Genomic DNA, 12,798 nt, shown 5'->3' with positions numbered 1-12,798 from the left:
CTTTTTGTTTTATTTTTCTGAGAGATTTCCTCAATTTTATATATTAATACTTCTATTAATCATTTTTGCTACTTAAAAACTTTCCCAGAGCTATTATTCTCTGCTCCTTTTTGGGGGAGGAGCATCCTGTCTTTGCTTGATAGATGCACTATTTTACACTATCAGAGGCAAAAGATGCTTATTGTTTTCAAAAAATATCCTTCTGCTTTCCATATTGCCTGTTTTCCATTTTGATTTGCTGTCTTTCTTGGTGAAGGTTTATCTCAGCTATCTGGTGATCCTTTGCTGTCCTTTCATATTTAAAAATGTGTCATTACAAAGGTATTGGGAAGGTCTATGTTAACTGGAAGAGTCTGTCAGTTGGTGGGTTTCATTGCAGGTTAATTAAGCAGGGATACATGTTTTGTTGGGAGACCCTCAAGTATCATTCTTCATATATATTTCTTCTGGGATTATTCAATTTTAGGTTTCCCTCAGAACTAATTCTCAGCTATCCTGCCTGGAGAATATAAGCCTTGGTGTCAGCATCCTTGGAGTGAAATAGAGCAAGAGGACTGGGCAAGTTTCATCATTCAGCATGTAGGTATCCCTCTGATCTCTGTTTTCAGTGTGGTATTCCTCCTGCCCCAGCCTCCTCAGCTGTGATCTTTAACCGCTATCCCAGTCTGGAGATTTTCAAACTCAGTTTTTCACAGAATAAACCAGGGAGATAGAGGAGTAATTGCCTAACTGAGCACGATGAGGAAGGGGCCTCGTAGTCCAACTTCTTAAATAGACTTCCAGCCAATCCCCCACTTTTAGACCACTGCATGTCTCTGATGCCACAGTATCTTTCATTCCTGGTGTCTCAGTGTTCTGCGATGAGAACCTGCTTGCCTCTTGTTAGTGCACCCCTCCTATATATTTGGAATTCTGTTTCCTCAGCTCAACCTTCCAGCTTCCAAAGTGCTGTCATCTTTCTTATTCCCTTTCTTTGCGGACTGATAACATTAAAAATATTAACTCATCATTTTAGTGAGTGGGGGAGAGAAAAGGGATGAAGACGTTTAATCTGTTCATGTACATTGAGAATTACAGGACCCACAAGACGCTCACTCTTTTGCTCCCATAAAAAAATGTCAGAACCAAAAAACTCAGAGATAAAGTTCTGCTCTCATGAAGGTGATAAGGAAAAAATATGGGTCTGAGAACTGTAGTATCTATTTTCAAGTCCTGGTATTATTATTTATTGATTGGTTGATGTTGGTGTTAGTTAAGTTACAAATGTTTCATCATCTATAAACTGGTGATAATCGTCCCTATCACAGCCTATCTTATTTGCAATGACTAAGATAAGATAACTGATATAAATGTATGAATATACATCAAATATATAACATTTATCATTAACTTGGCATAGTCAAATATATTTTGAGAGAGAGGCAGTGTAGCAGAGTAGAAAGAGTACGGACTTCAGAGTCAATACAGACCTAGATCTGACTTCATCTCTGTCATTCATTGTGTGATCTTGGGTAAGTAACTTAACCTCTCAGCTTTGTTTTCCCTGTTTATAAAATGAGTATGATATTACGAACCCGACAACACTGTAGTAAGGATTAAATGAGATAATGCATGTAACATGGGCTTCCCAGGTGGCACTAGTGGTAAAGAACTCGCCTGCCAGTGCAGGAGACGTAAGAGATGTGGGTTCAATCCCTGGGTCGGGAAGATCCCCTGGAGAAGGAAATAGCAACCCACTCCAGTATTCTTGCCTGGAGAATCCCATGGACAGAGGAGCCTGGCGGGCTACAGTCCATGGGGTCACAAAGAGTTGGACATGACTGAGACTGAGCGACTAACACACAGTGCTAAACCACATTAGTAATTAGTATCTGAAGTCATCAATAGTCCTCATAAAAGCTTTTTATTTGCTCTTTTCCCAGGACCAAATTATAAGGTGAGCAGCCCAAGTTGAAAGAACCCAGCATACATATTCTTTGAAGTGGCAATAGGTTATTACTGAGACCTCTTTAAGAATATTTTGTTACGAAGGAAGACAAAATTTGTAATGAATATTAAAGGAGATCAAGGACTTTGGAACAATGGAACTACTACTCAAAAAATTATCTCAAAGAGTTATAGTTTTTTTTTTTTCTATTTGATTCTTACATAAACCCAGAAGCTTGGAAGGCTTTATCATCCTGTTTAAAGATGAAAAAATCAAGGCATGAGTGAAAAAGCGACTTGCTCAAGGTGTCAAGGAACAATCAGGAATTTCAACCTTGGACTTTTGACTCCCTACTCAGGGCTTTTTTAAAAAAAGAAGTTTTAGTTAAATACACATAAAATTTACCATCTTAATAATCTTTTGTGTACAATTAAGTACATTTACCTCTTTGTGCAACTAATCTCCAGAACTCTTTTCAGCCTGCAAAACTGAAACTCTATACCCACTAAACAACAATTCCCATTCTCCCTCATTCCCCAGGCTCTGGCAACCACCTTTCTACTTTCTATGACTCTACCCTAGGTGCTACATATAAATTTTTATCTTTTTGTGACTGGCTTATTTCACTTATATAATGTCCTCAAGGTTCATCCATGGTACAGCATGTCAGAATTTCCTTCTTTTTAAGGCTGAATAATATTCCATTACACATATATACCACATTTTGTTTATTTATTCATGAACGGACATCTAGGTTGCCTGGCTCTTTGGCTATTGTGAATAATGCTGCTATTGATTCCAGGGTCGGGACGATTCCCTGGAGGAGGGCATGGCAACCCACTCCAGTATTCTTGCCTGGAGAATCCTATGAACAGAGGAGCCTGGCAGGCTACAGTCCATAAGTCACAAAGAATTGGACACAACTGAAGCAACTGAGCACAGCACAGCACACACTGGAATACAAATATCTCTTTGTGACTCTGATTTCAATTATTTTGGATATATACCCACAATTGTATTGCTGTACCATATCATAATACAATTTTCAATTTCTTGAGGAACCACCACATTGTTTTGAGGAACAGCTATACATAGTGGCTACACCATTTTACACTTTAACCGAAAGTACACAAGGGTTCCAATTTCTCCACATTCTTGTTAACACTCATCATTTTTCTTTTTTTTTTCCTAATAGCTATTCCAGGGGGTGCAAGGTGGTAACTCACTGTGGTTTTCATAAGAGTTTTGAAGTCTTCTGTAGAGATGCCAACACACTAAGTAACCCCGAGTTATGTTACAACACAATTTACAGCATTAACATCCTACTAGATTTAAAACACTGTAGGAGGCAACAGTACAGTCATTGCCCTCAAGGATTTTATAATCTAGCTGGAAAGTTTATATAGTTATTCATATGCAGTTAGTTAAAAATAAACAGCAGTGCAAACAGCATAGTCTACATGTGTGTGCTCAGTCGCTCTGTCATGTCTGCCTCTTTTGTGACCCCATGAACTGTAACCTGCCAGGTTCCTTCTGTCGATGGAATTTTCAAGGCAAGAATACTGGAATGGGCTGTCATTTCCTTTCTCCAGGGGACCTTTCCAACCCAGGGATTGAACCCACATCTCCTCTGTCTCCTCCACTGGCAGGCAGATTCTTTACCACTGTGCCACTTGGGAAGTCCATAGTCTATATGATGAGTATTATCATGAAAACAGAGAAGGGTAAAATTATAGTAGGTCGGGCTGATTAGAAAAGGCTTTAAAGAGCACCTCAAACATTTTAAAACAGAGGGTTTAAATTATTTGAGATATTTTATATTATTATTTAATTTTTTAATTTATGCATTCTTTCAACAAACATTTATTGTGCTGCACAATAAGGGCTAAACACTGTGCTGGGTGTTGGGATTACAAAGTCTCTCAAGAGCAAGGGAGAAATGAGACATGATAATCCAAGGTGCCCACTAAGTACATGGTACACGAAATCAGTCCTTTCTAAGGGCCTGCTGATGTACCAGAAATACTGTTATCACCTACTTTTACAATGATTCACAAAAGGAATATAAGAAGCATATATCTCTCCAGACTATGTTCATACCCAATTATTTCAAACAGAATACAGCTGGGAAGTTTCCTACTTTCTCTTGGGAAGAAGGCAACATTCAAGACTAAGACTTTGTAAATTAGTTATGAGTGCTCATACCTATCATCCCATCTGGGTTCTTGCATTCACAAACATGTGCTGGCATCACAAAAGCAAAGAAGGATGAATGAAACACAGATCCTGCCCTCAAGGATCTCAAAGATAGCTACAATATGATTTTATACAGGCTGTAGTAATGAGAGAACTTCCTTGCTCCCCCCACTCCAAGGAAATGTTTGTGCTTAGTTGTGTCCGACTCTGACTCCACAGACTGTAGCCTGCCAGGCTCCTCTGTCCATGGGATTTTCCCAGCAAGAATACTGGAGTGGGTTGCCATTTCCTCCTCCAGGGGATCTTTCCAGCCCAGGGATCAAACCTTTGTCTCCTGCATTGCAAGTGGTTTCTTTACCACTGAGCTACTGGGGAAGCTTGAGGAAATCATAGGCTTCCTTTAAAACACAACATCTAAGCTGAATCTTCGCTTCCCCAGTGGCTCAGTGGTAAGGAATTGCCTGCAATGCATGAGATGTGGGTTCAACCCCTAGGTCGGGAAGGTCCCCTATAGAAAGGAAATGGCAACCTACCCTAGTATTCTTGCTTGGGAAATCCTAATCCACGGGGTTGCAAGAGAGTCAGACATGATTGGGCAACTAAACAAGCTGAATCTTAAAGGATGGCAGGAGGAGTTAATCAGATGGGAAGAGAAGGGATGAACATTTCTAGTCAGGAGAACAGCATGTTCAAGAAACATTAAGGGATTTAGTGTAGCTGTATCTTAAAATACATGACTGCTATTGTTGTTCAGTTGCTAAGCCATGTCCCACTCTATGAAACACCATGGATTGCAGCATGCCAGACTTCCCTGTCCTTCACTATCTCCCTGAGTTTGCTCAAACTCATGTTCGTTGAGTTGGTGATGACATCCAACCATCTCATCTTCTGTCACTCACTCCTCCTCTTGCCCTCAATCTTTCCCAGCATCAGGGTCTCTTCCAATGAGTTGGCTCTTTGCATCAGGTGGCCAAAGTATTGAAACTTCACCATCAGTTCTTCCACTGAATATTCGGGGTTGATTTTCTTTAGGATTGACAGGTTTGATCTCTTTGTTGTCCGAGGGACTCAAGAATCTTCTCCAACACCACAGTTTGAAAGCCTCAATTCTTCGACACTCAGCCTTCTTAATGGTCCAACTCTCACAATTCATGATGAGGAATAGTAAGGACAGTGAGTAGAGAAATGAGGGGAGCTGGAGAGGTAGACTGTGAACAAATATTATACTGAAGGTAACAGATAATCAAGATAATCATGATGGTGTGATCACTCACCTAGAGCCAGACATCTTGGAATGTGAAGTCAAGTGGGCCTTAGAAAGCATCACTACGAACAAAGCTAGTGGAGGTAATGGAATTCCAGTTGAGCTATTTCAAATCCTGAAAGATGATGCTGTGAAAGTTCTGCACTCAATATGCCAGCAAATTTGGAAAACTCAGCAGTGGCCACAGGACTGGAAACGGTCAGTTTTCATTCCAATCCCAAAGAAAGGCAATGCCAAAGAATGCTCAAACTACCACACAATTGCACTCATCTCACATGCTAGTAAAGTAATGCTCAAAATTTTCCAAGCCAGGCTTCAGCAATACGTGAACCGTGAACTTCCAGATGTTCAAGCTGGTTTTAGAAAAGGCAGAGGAACCAGAGATCAAATTGCCAACATCTGCTGGATCGTGGAAAAAGCAAGAGAGTTCCAGAAAAACATCTATTTCTGCTTTATTGACTATGCCAAAGCCTTTGACTGTGTGGATCACAATAAACTGTGGAAAATTCTGAAAGAGATGGGACTACCAGACCACCTGACCTGCCTCTTGAGAAACCTATATGCAGGTCAGGAAGCAACAGTTAGAACTGGGCATGGAACAACAGACTGGTTCCAAATAGGAAAAGGAGTACATCAAGGCTGTATACTGTCACCCTGCTTATTTAACTTATATGCAGAGTACATCATGAGAAACGCTGGGCTGGAAGAAGCACAAGCTGGAGTCAAGATTGCCAGGAGAAATCTCAATAACCTGAGATATGCAGATAACACCACCCTTATGGCAGAAAGTGAAGAGGAACTAAAAAGCCTCTTGATGAAAGTAAAAGAGGAGAGTGAAAAAGTTGGCTTAAAGCTCAACATTCAGAAAACAAAGATCATGGCATGTGGTCCCATCACTTCATGGGAAATAGATGGGGAAACAGTGGAGACAGTGTCAGACTTCATTTTTCTGGGCTCCAAAATCACTGCAGATGGTGACTGCAGCCATGAAATTAAAAGATGCTACTCCTTGGAAGAAAAGTTATGATCAACCTAGATAGCATATTGAAAAGCAGAGACATTACTTTGCCAACAAAGGTCTGACTAGTAAAGGCTATGGTTTTTCCAGTGGTCGTGTATGGATGTGAGAGTTGGACTGTGAAGAAAGCTGAGCTCTGTAGAACTGATGCTTTTGAACTGTGGTGTTGGAGAAGACTCTTGAGAGTCCCTTGGACTGCAAGGAGATCCAGCCAGTCCATTCTGAAGGGGATCAGCCCTGGGATTTCTTTGGAGGGAATGATGCTGAAGCTGAAGCTCCAGTACTTTGGCCACCTCATGCTAAGAGTTGACTCACTGGAAAAGACTCTGATGCTGGGAGGGATTGGGGGTAGGAGGAGAAGGGGACGACAGAGGATGAGATGGCGGGATGGAATCACTGACTCGATGGATGTGAGTCTGAGTGAACTCTGGGAGTTGGTGATGGACAGGGAGGCCTGGCGTGCTGCTATTCATGGGGTTGCAAAGAGTCGGACATGACTGAGCGACTGAACTGAACTGAGGGAAGGGAGGAGCATGATTAGTTTTTTTTTTTTTTTTTTTTTAAAGGAAACTCTGAAAGCTTCCCTGGTGGGTCAGACCGTAAAGAACCTGCCTGCAATGCAGGACACTGGGGTTTGATTCCTGAGTTGGGAATATCCCTGGAGAAGGGAATGGCAACCCACTTCAGTGTCCTTGTTTGGAGAATCCCATGGACAGAGAAGCCTGTCAGACTACAATCCTTGGGTTTCCAAAGAGTTTGACACAACTGAGCAACTAATATTTTCACCTTCTGCAGGGTATTAGGTTGGTGCAAAAGTAATTGCGGTATTTGCATTGTTGAACTGTGCTGTTTGATATTGGAATACATTCTTAAATAAATGTGGATATGTTATATATCACTTTAATGCGTACATCTTGCTTTATGTTTTTTTTGCTAATGAAATTATTTGCTGTTTATTTTATATTTAGACTAAGGAAATGATGTTAGACAAAAAGCTAATTCAACTGATTTTCTTATTCCAGTTGAAAATGGGTCATAAAGCAGTAGAGACAACTTGCAACATCAACAACACGTTTGGCCAGGGAAGTACTAATGAAAGTACAGTGCAACAGTGGTTCAAGAAGTTTTGCAAAGGAGATGAGAGCCTTGAAGATGAGGAGTGTAGTAGCTAACCATCAGAAGTTGACAATGACAACTGAGAGCCATCACTGAAGCTAATCCTCTGACAACTACATGAGAAGTTGACGAAGAACTCAACATCAACCATTCTAATGTCATACAGCTTTTGAAGCAGATTGGAAAGGTGAAAAAGCTTCCTAAGTGTGAGCTTCAGTGAGCTGACCGAAAATCAAAAAAATCATCATTCTGAAGTGTCATTTCCCCTTATTTTATGCAACAACAAATCATTTCTTGATTGGACTGTAACAGATGATGAAAAGTGGATTTTATACAACTGGCAATGACCAGCTCAGTGCCTGGACAGAGAAGCAGCTCCAAAGCACTTCCCAAAGCCAAACTTACACCAAAAAAAGGTAATGGTCACTGTTTGGTGGTCTGCTGCCTGTCTGATCCACTACAGCTTTCTGAATCCTGGCAAAACCATTACATCAGAAGTATGCTCAGCAAATTGAAGAGATGCACCAAAAACTGCAAGGCCTGCAGGTGGCCTTGATCAACAGAATGGGCCCAATTCTTCTCCATGACAACACCCGACCACACGTTCTACAACCAATGCTTCAAAAGTTGAACAAATTCGGCTACAACGTTTTGCCTCATCCACCATATTGACCTAACCTCTAGCCAACCAACTACTACTTCTTCAAGCATCTCAACTACTTTTTGCAGGGAAAATGCTTTCCAAGAGTTTGTCAAATCCTGAAGCATGGATTTTTATGCTACAGGAGTAGACAAACTTATTTCTCACTGGCAAAAATGTGTTTCAGACCATGAATTTTAAATCATTATAACTAGGCTCAAACACATCTTTATTAAACAAAATAGGAACCATTATAATCAACACATTTTATCCAACGAGAAATAAGTTTGTTTACTCATGTAGTGTAAAAATCCATGCTTTGGGATTCAACAAACACTTGGAAAGCATCTTACCTGCAAAAAGTTGTCGAGATGCTTGAAGTGGTAGTCAGTTACTGGCTAGAGGTCAGATGAATATGGAGGATGAGGAAAAACTTTGTGTTAAGCACTGTTGTAGGTTCTGGGGACACAGCTTTGATGAACAATCTCCTGCCTCCACAGAGTTACATTCTGGCATGGAATATATTTTTTCAGGGACTAAAATATTTGTGTTTGCTGCCCAGAGCATTCCCTTCCCCATGTAAATGTTTTAGGGAATCAAAACATTGTGCATTCAATGATCAGAAAAAAAGAAGTGGATGGTTTTAAGGTCCATTTCATTCAGGTCCCAGGTAAACCCTAAGAAGTTATCCATGCTCCAGAACAAGTGTACTTTAGAAAAGTACATTGACTAGCTTAACAATGTTCTTTGCACTTATAATTTCTCTATCCTGAACTTTGCTAGATGGAAAAACATGGCCAAATCCTGGGAGATTTCTCTTTCTGGATTCCAAGAGAATCATTTCAATTCTTATACATTCTTTCAGACTTATTATATTATTGATTTTAATTATATAAGGTTCAGTCATTTTTACCATATGTTATTAAATAAAGGCTCTAATTTCAACTATCTCACTGTAAAAATTGTGTTAAAATTTTGGATACTATTGGATTTTCATCCATAAATTCAATAAATATTCACCAAATATTTAAGTGCCCATAATGAACCTGGCACCCTGCTAAGTGCTGGGGATTTCAGAGTGAATTAGATTTTTTACCTACCTCAAGCACTACAATACACATCTTTCACTACATTCTGGTAGCGAAGTGAGATTATTAAATCACAAGTAAAAAACCAACCAATAAATCAAACAAATTGTGGTAAGTGTTATGAAGGAAAAACGCAAGTTGCAATATCCAAGAAAGAGATGACAATTACCTGCACCAGGCTAGTGGCAGTGGAGACAGAACTGGTTGACTCAGATTTTGGACACTGACTCAATAAGACTTGATAACGAATTGGATGAAGTGATGAAAAGGAAGCAACTGAGTTAACTCCTGGATTTCTAACTTAAGCAACTGGGTAGAGAGCAGTGCCTTGTTAATTGAGATGAGGAAGATTTGCAGTGGGAAATACTCAAGTTGTTATAAACACAGTGACTCTGAGACCTCTGTGAGACAAGCAAATGTAAAGAAATATGCACTTGGACCATGAGGCTAGAATTGAGAGGTTTGGGTTGGAAATAATGGATTTGAGAATCACTGACATAATGATGATATTTGGAGCCAGTATTTTCATTAGACTGGACTTCTAAATCTGTGATACAGTATTTCATAAGTCATTTCTATGCATGATTAAATAATCAAGAATTCATTTCTGTTAGTGTATTTCTTAAAGGATAAACTATGTAAGATTTCTTTGGGTGAGGGCATGGTGCTCACAATACCTTCTGTCTAATACATCAACCCCAAAATAAATTTGAGTTACCAAATGCTTTTCATTACTATCTCAGTGACTTTCTCTTTACTCATCAAAGCTAACTTGTAAAAGTCCCATGTAATGAATGAAAAGAACTGAATAGGTCTAGATTTCTCTATGGACTAGACTTTCTATCTTAATTATGTTTTCTGTAATTTAAACATCACCTACAAGGATATATGGGCTTACTTAAGAAGACAGAGTACTGAACTAAAGATCATGAGATCTGGGTTCTGTTCGAGTACTGTCATGATTTAATTTTAAGTCATAGCCTCTATAGGCCTGCTATTTTATGGGTCAAGACAAGAGACTAAGGAATATTTTAAAGCCTATGAAAACATAAATTTAGTATACAATTGAAGCATTATCATCAGTAGCTTACTACTGGGAAGTTGGAGATTTGGGGTGGTGCTGAGCATCAAGAATGGCTCAGAATGAAGATTCCAGTAGGCTGTTCTGGATTTCTCACTACTTTTTTGTAGACTTCATAATTTAGCTTCTGTATCTATAAAATGAAGAATCACATGATTTCCCTCACCATTATGATAGAAAAATTAATAAATGTCTATGTTTCACAATAAACTGTGGAAAATTCTGAAAGAGATGGGAATACCAGACCACCTGACCTGCCTCTTGAGAAATCTGTATGCAGGTCAGGAAGCAACAGTTAGAACTGGGCATGGACCAACAGACTGGTTCCAAATAGGAAAAGGAGTTCGTCAAGGCTGTATATTGTCACCCTGCTTATTTAACTTATATGCAGAGTACATCATGAGAAACGCTGGGCTGGAAGAAGCACAAGCTGGAATCAAGATTGCCGGGAGAAATATCAATAACCTCAGATATGCAGATGACACCACCCTTATGGCAGAAAGTGAAGAGGAACTAAAAAGCCTCTTGATGAAAGTGAAAGAGGAGAGTGAAAAAGTTGGCTTAAAGCTCAACATTCAGAAAACGAAGATCATGGCATCTGGTCCAGTCACTTCATGGGAAATAGATGGGGAAACAGTGGAAACAGTAGCTGACTTTATTTTGGGGGGCTCCAAAATCACTGCAGATGGTGATTGCAGCCATGAAATTAAAAGATGCTTACTCCTTGGAAGGAAAGTTATGACCAACCTAGATAGCATATTGAAAAGCAGACATTACTTTGCCAACAAAGGCCGTCTAGTCAAGGCTATGGCTTTTCCAGTAGTCATGTACGGATGTGAGAGTTGGACTATAAAGAAAGCTGAATGCCGAAGAACTGATGCTTTTGAACTGTGGTGTTGGAGAGGACTCTTGAGAGTCCCTTGGACTGCAAGGAGATCCAACCAGTCCATCCTAAAAGAGATCAGTCCTGAGTATTCATTGGAAAGACTGATGCTGAGGCTGAAACTCCAATACTTTGGCCACCTGACGCAAAGAGCTGACTCCTTTGAAAAGACTCTGATGCTGGGATAGATTGAGGGCAGGAGGAGAAGGGGACGACAGAGGATGAGATGGTTGGATGTTATCACTGACTCGATGGACATGGGTTTGGGTAGACTCTGAGAGTTGGTGATGGACAGGGAGGCCTGGAGTGCTGCAGTTCATGGGGTTGCAGAGTCATACATGACTGAGCCACTGAACTGAACTGAACTGATGTTTTACAGATTCCTGGATGAAAGAGGTTAGGAAAATACAAATTACTGTTGTGTTGATGTACTTATTAGCTTAATCTAAGCAGGATCTATCTCTTGGAAAACCTGGAAACACTTAGCTACCACTGCTTTCTGACTTCTGTCCACTTCCCAGGGATTCTTGGCTTTCCCTAGAAAACAAACTATTACCTTAAGGGTAGCCTGAAATCTCTGAAGAAAGTCTCTTGCAAGCAGCCAGTTCAGAGAGGTCATATCTGGTACCAGGCTGTAACAGAAAAATCTTTTCACAAAAATGGTCAACACTATTTGCTAAGCAGACCAGCATTTTCCAAACAGGGAATGGCAGTAGAGTAAGGCCTCATTAAAACTTTGAGTGCCTTTGTTAATGTGACCCAACTTCGTTGGCCAAACTAAGTAACTTAAGAGTGATTGCCTATGAGCTTCTCTCTACCTCTACCTAATTTCTCTTATGTTTTCCCACTTGTCTTTTCTTTGTCTCAGATCTTCATTCTCCTACTTGAATGGACTTTTCAGAAACTTCAGTCTTCTCTATTGTTTCCTTCTCTCCTCTTCAAGGTCTGCTCGCTCAAAATGATTTGGGGACTGTCATGCCCCAAATATCTTTTACCTCTCAGAGACCAAGAGAATATAAATGGTACTCAACAATGGCTTTCAACCAGAGGTGATTTGGTAAGGTCTAGAGACATTGTTGGAGAAGGCAATGGCACCCCACTCCAGTACTCTTGCCTGGAAAATCCCATGAACAGAGGAGCCTGGTAGGCTGCAGTCCATGGGGTCGCTAAGAGTCGGACTCGACTGAGTGACTTCACTTTCACTTTTCACTTTCATGCTTTGGAGAAGGAAATGGCAACCCTCTCCAGTGTTCTTGCCTGGAGAATCCCAGAGACGGGGGAGCCTGGCGGGCTGCTGTCTATGGGGTAAGCGACTTAGCAGCAGCAGCAGCAGAGACATTGTTGGTTTTTACAATCATGGGAAGGGTGCCACTGGCATCTAGTAGACACGGGTCAGGGATACTGCTAAACATCCTATACTGCACAAAAAACAGCACACAACAAAGAATGGCCTAAAACACTGATGGTGTTGCTACTGAGAAATCCTGATATGCAGATTATCAGTAGCTGAAAATTACTGAAGAGGCAGTGCAGCCTCCTTAGGATACAGATTCTCAAGGTGGTAAAGCAACAGCCACTGACATCA

The sequence above is a fragment of the Capra hircus genome, chromosome 13, assembly GCF_001704415.2.
Source record: "Capra hircus breed San Clemente chromosome 13, ASM170441v1, whole genome shotgun sequence".
NCBI classification, from domain to species: Eukaryota; Metazoa; Chordata; class Mammalia; order Artiodactyla; family Bovidae; genus Capra; species Capra hircus.
Note: the sequence above shows the minus strand (reverse complement) of the source record.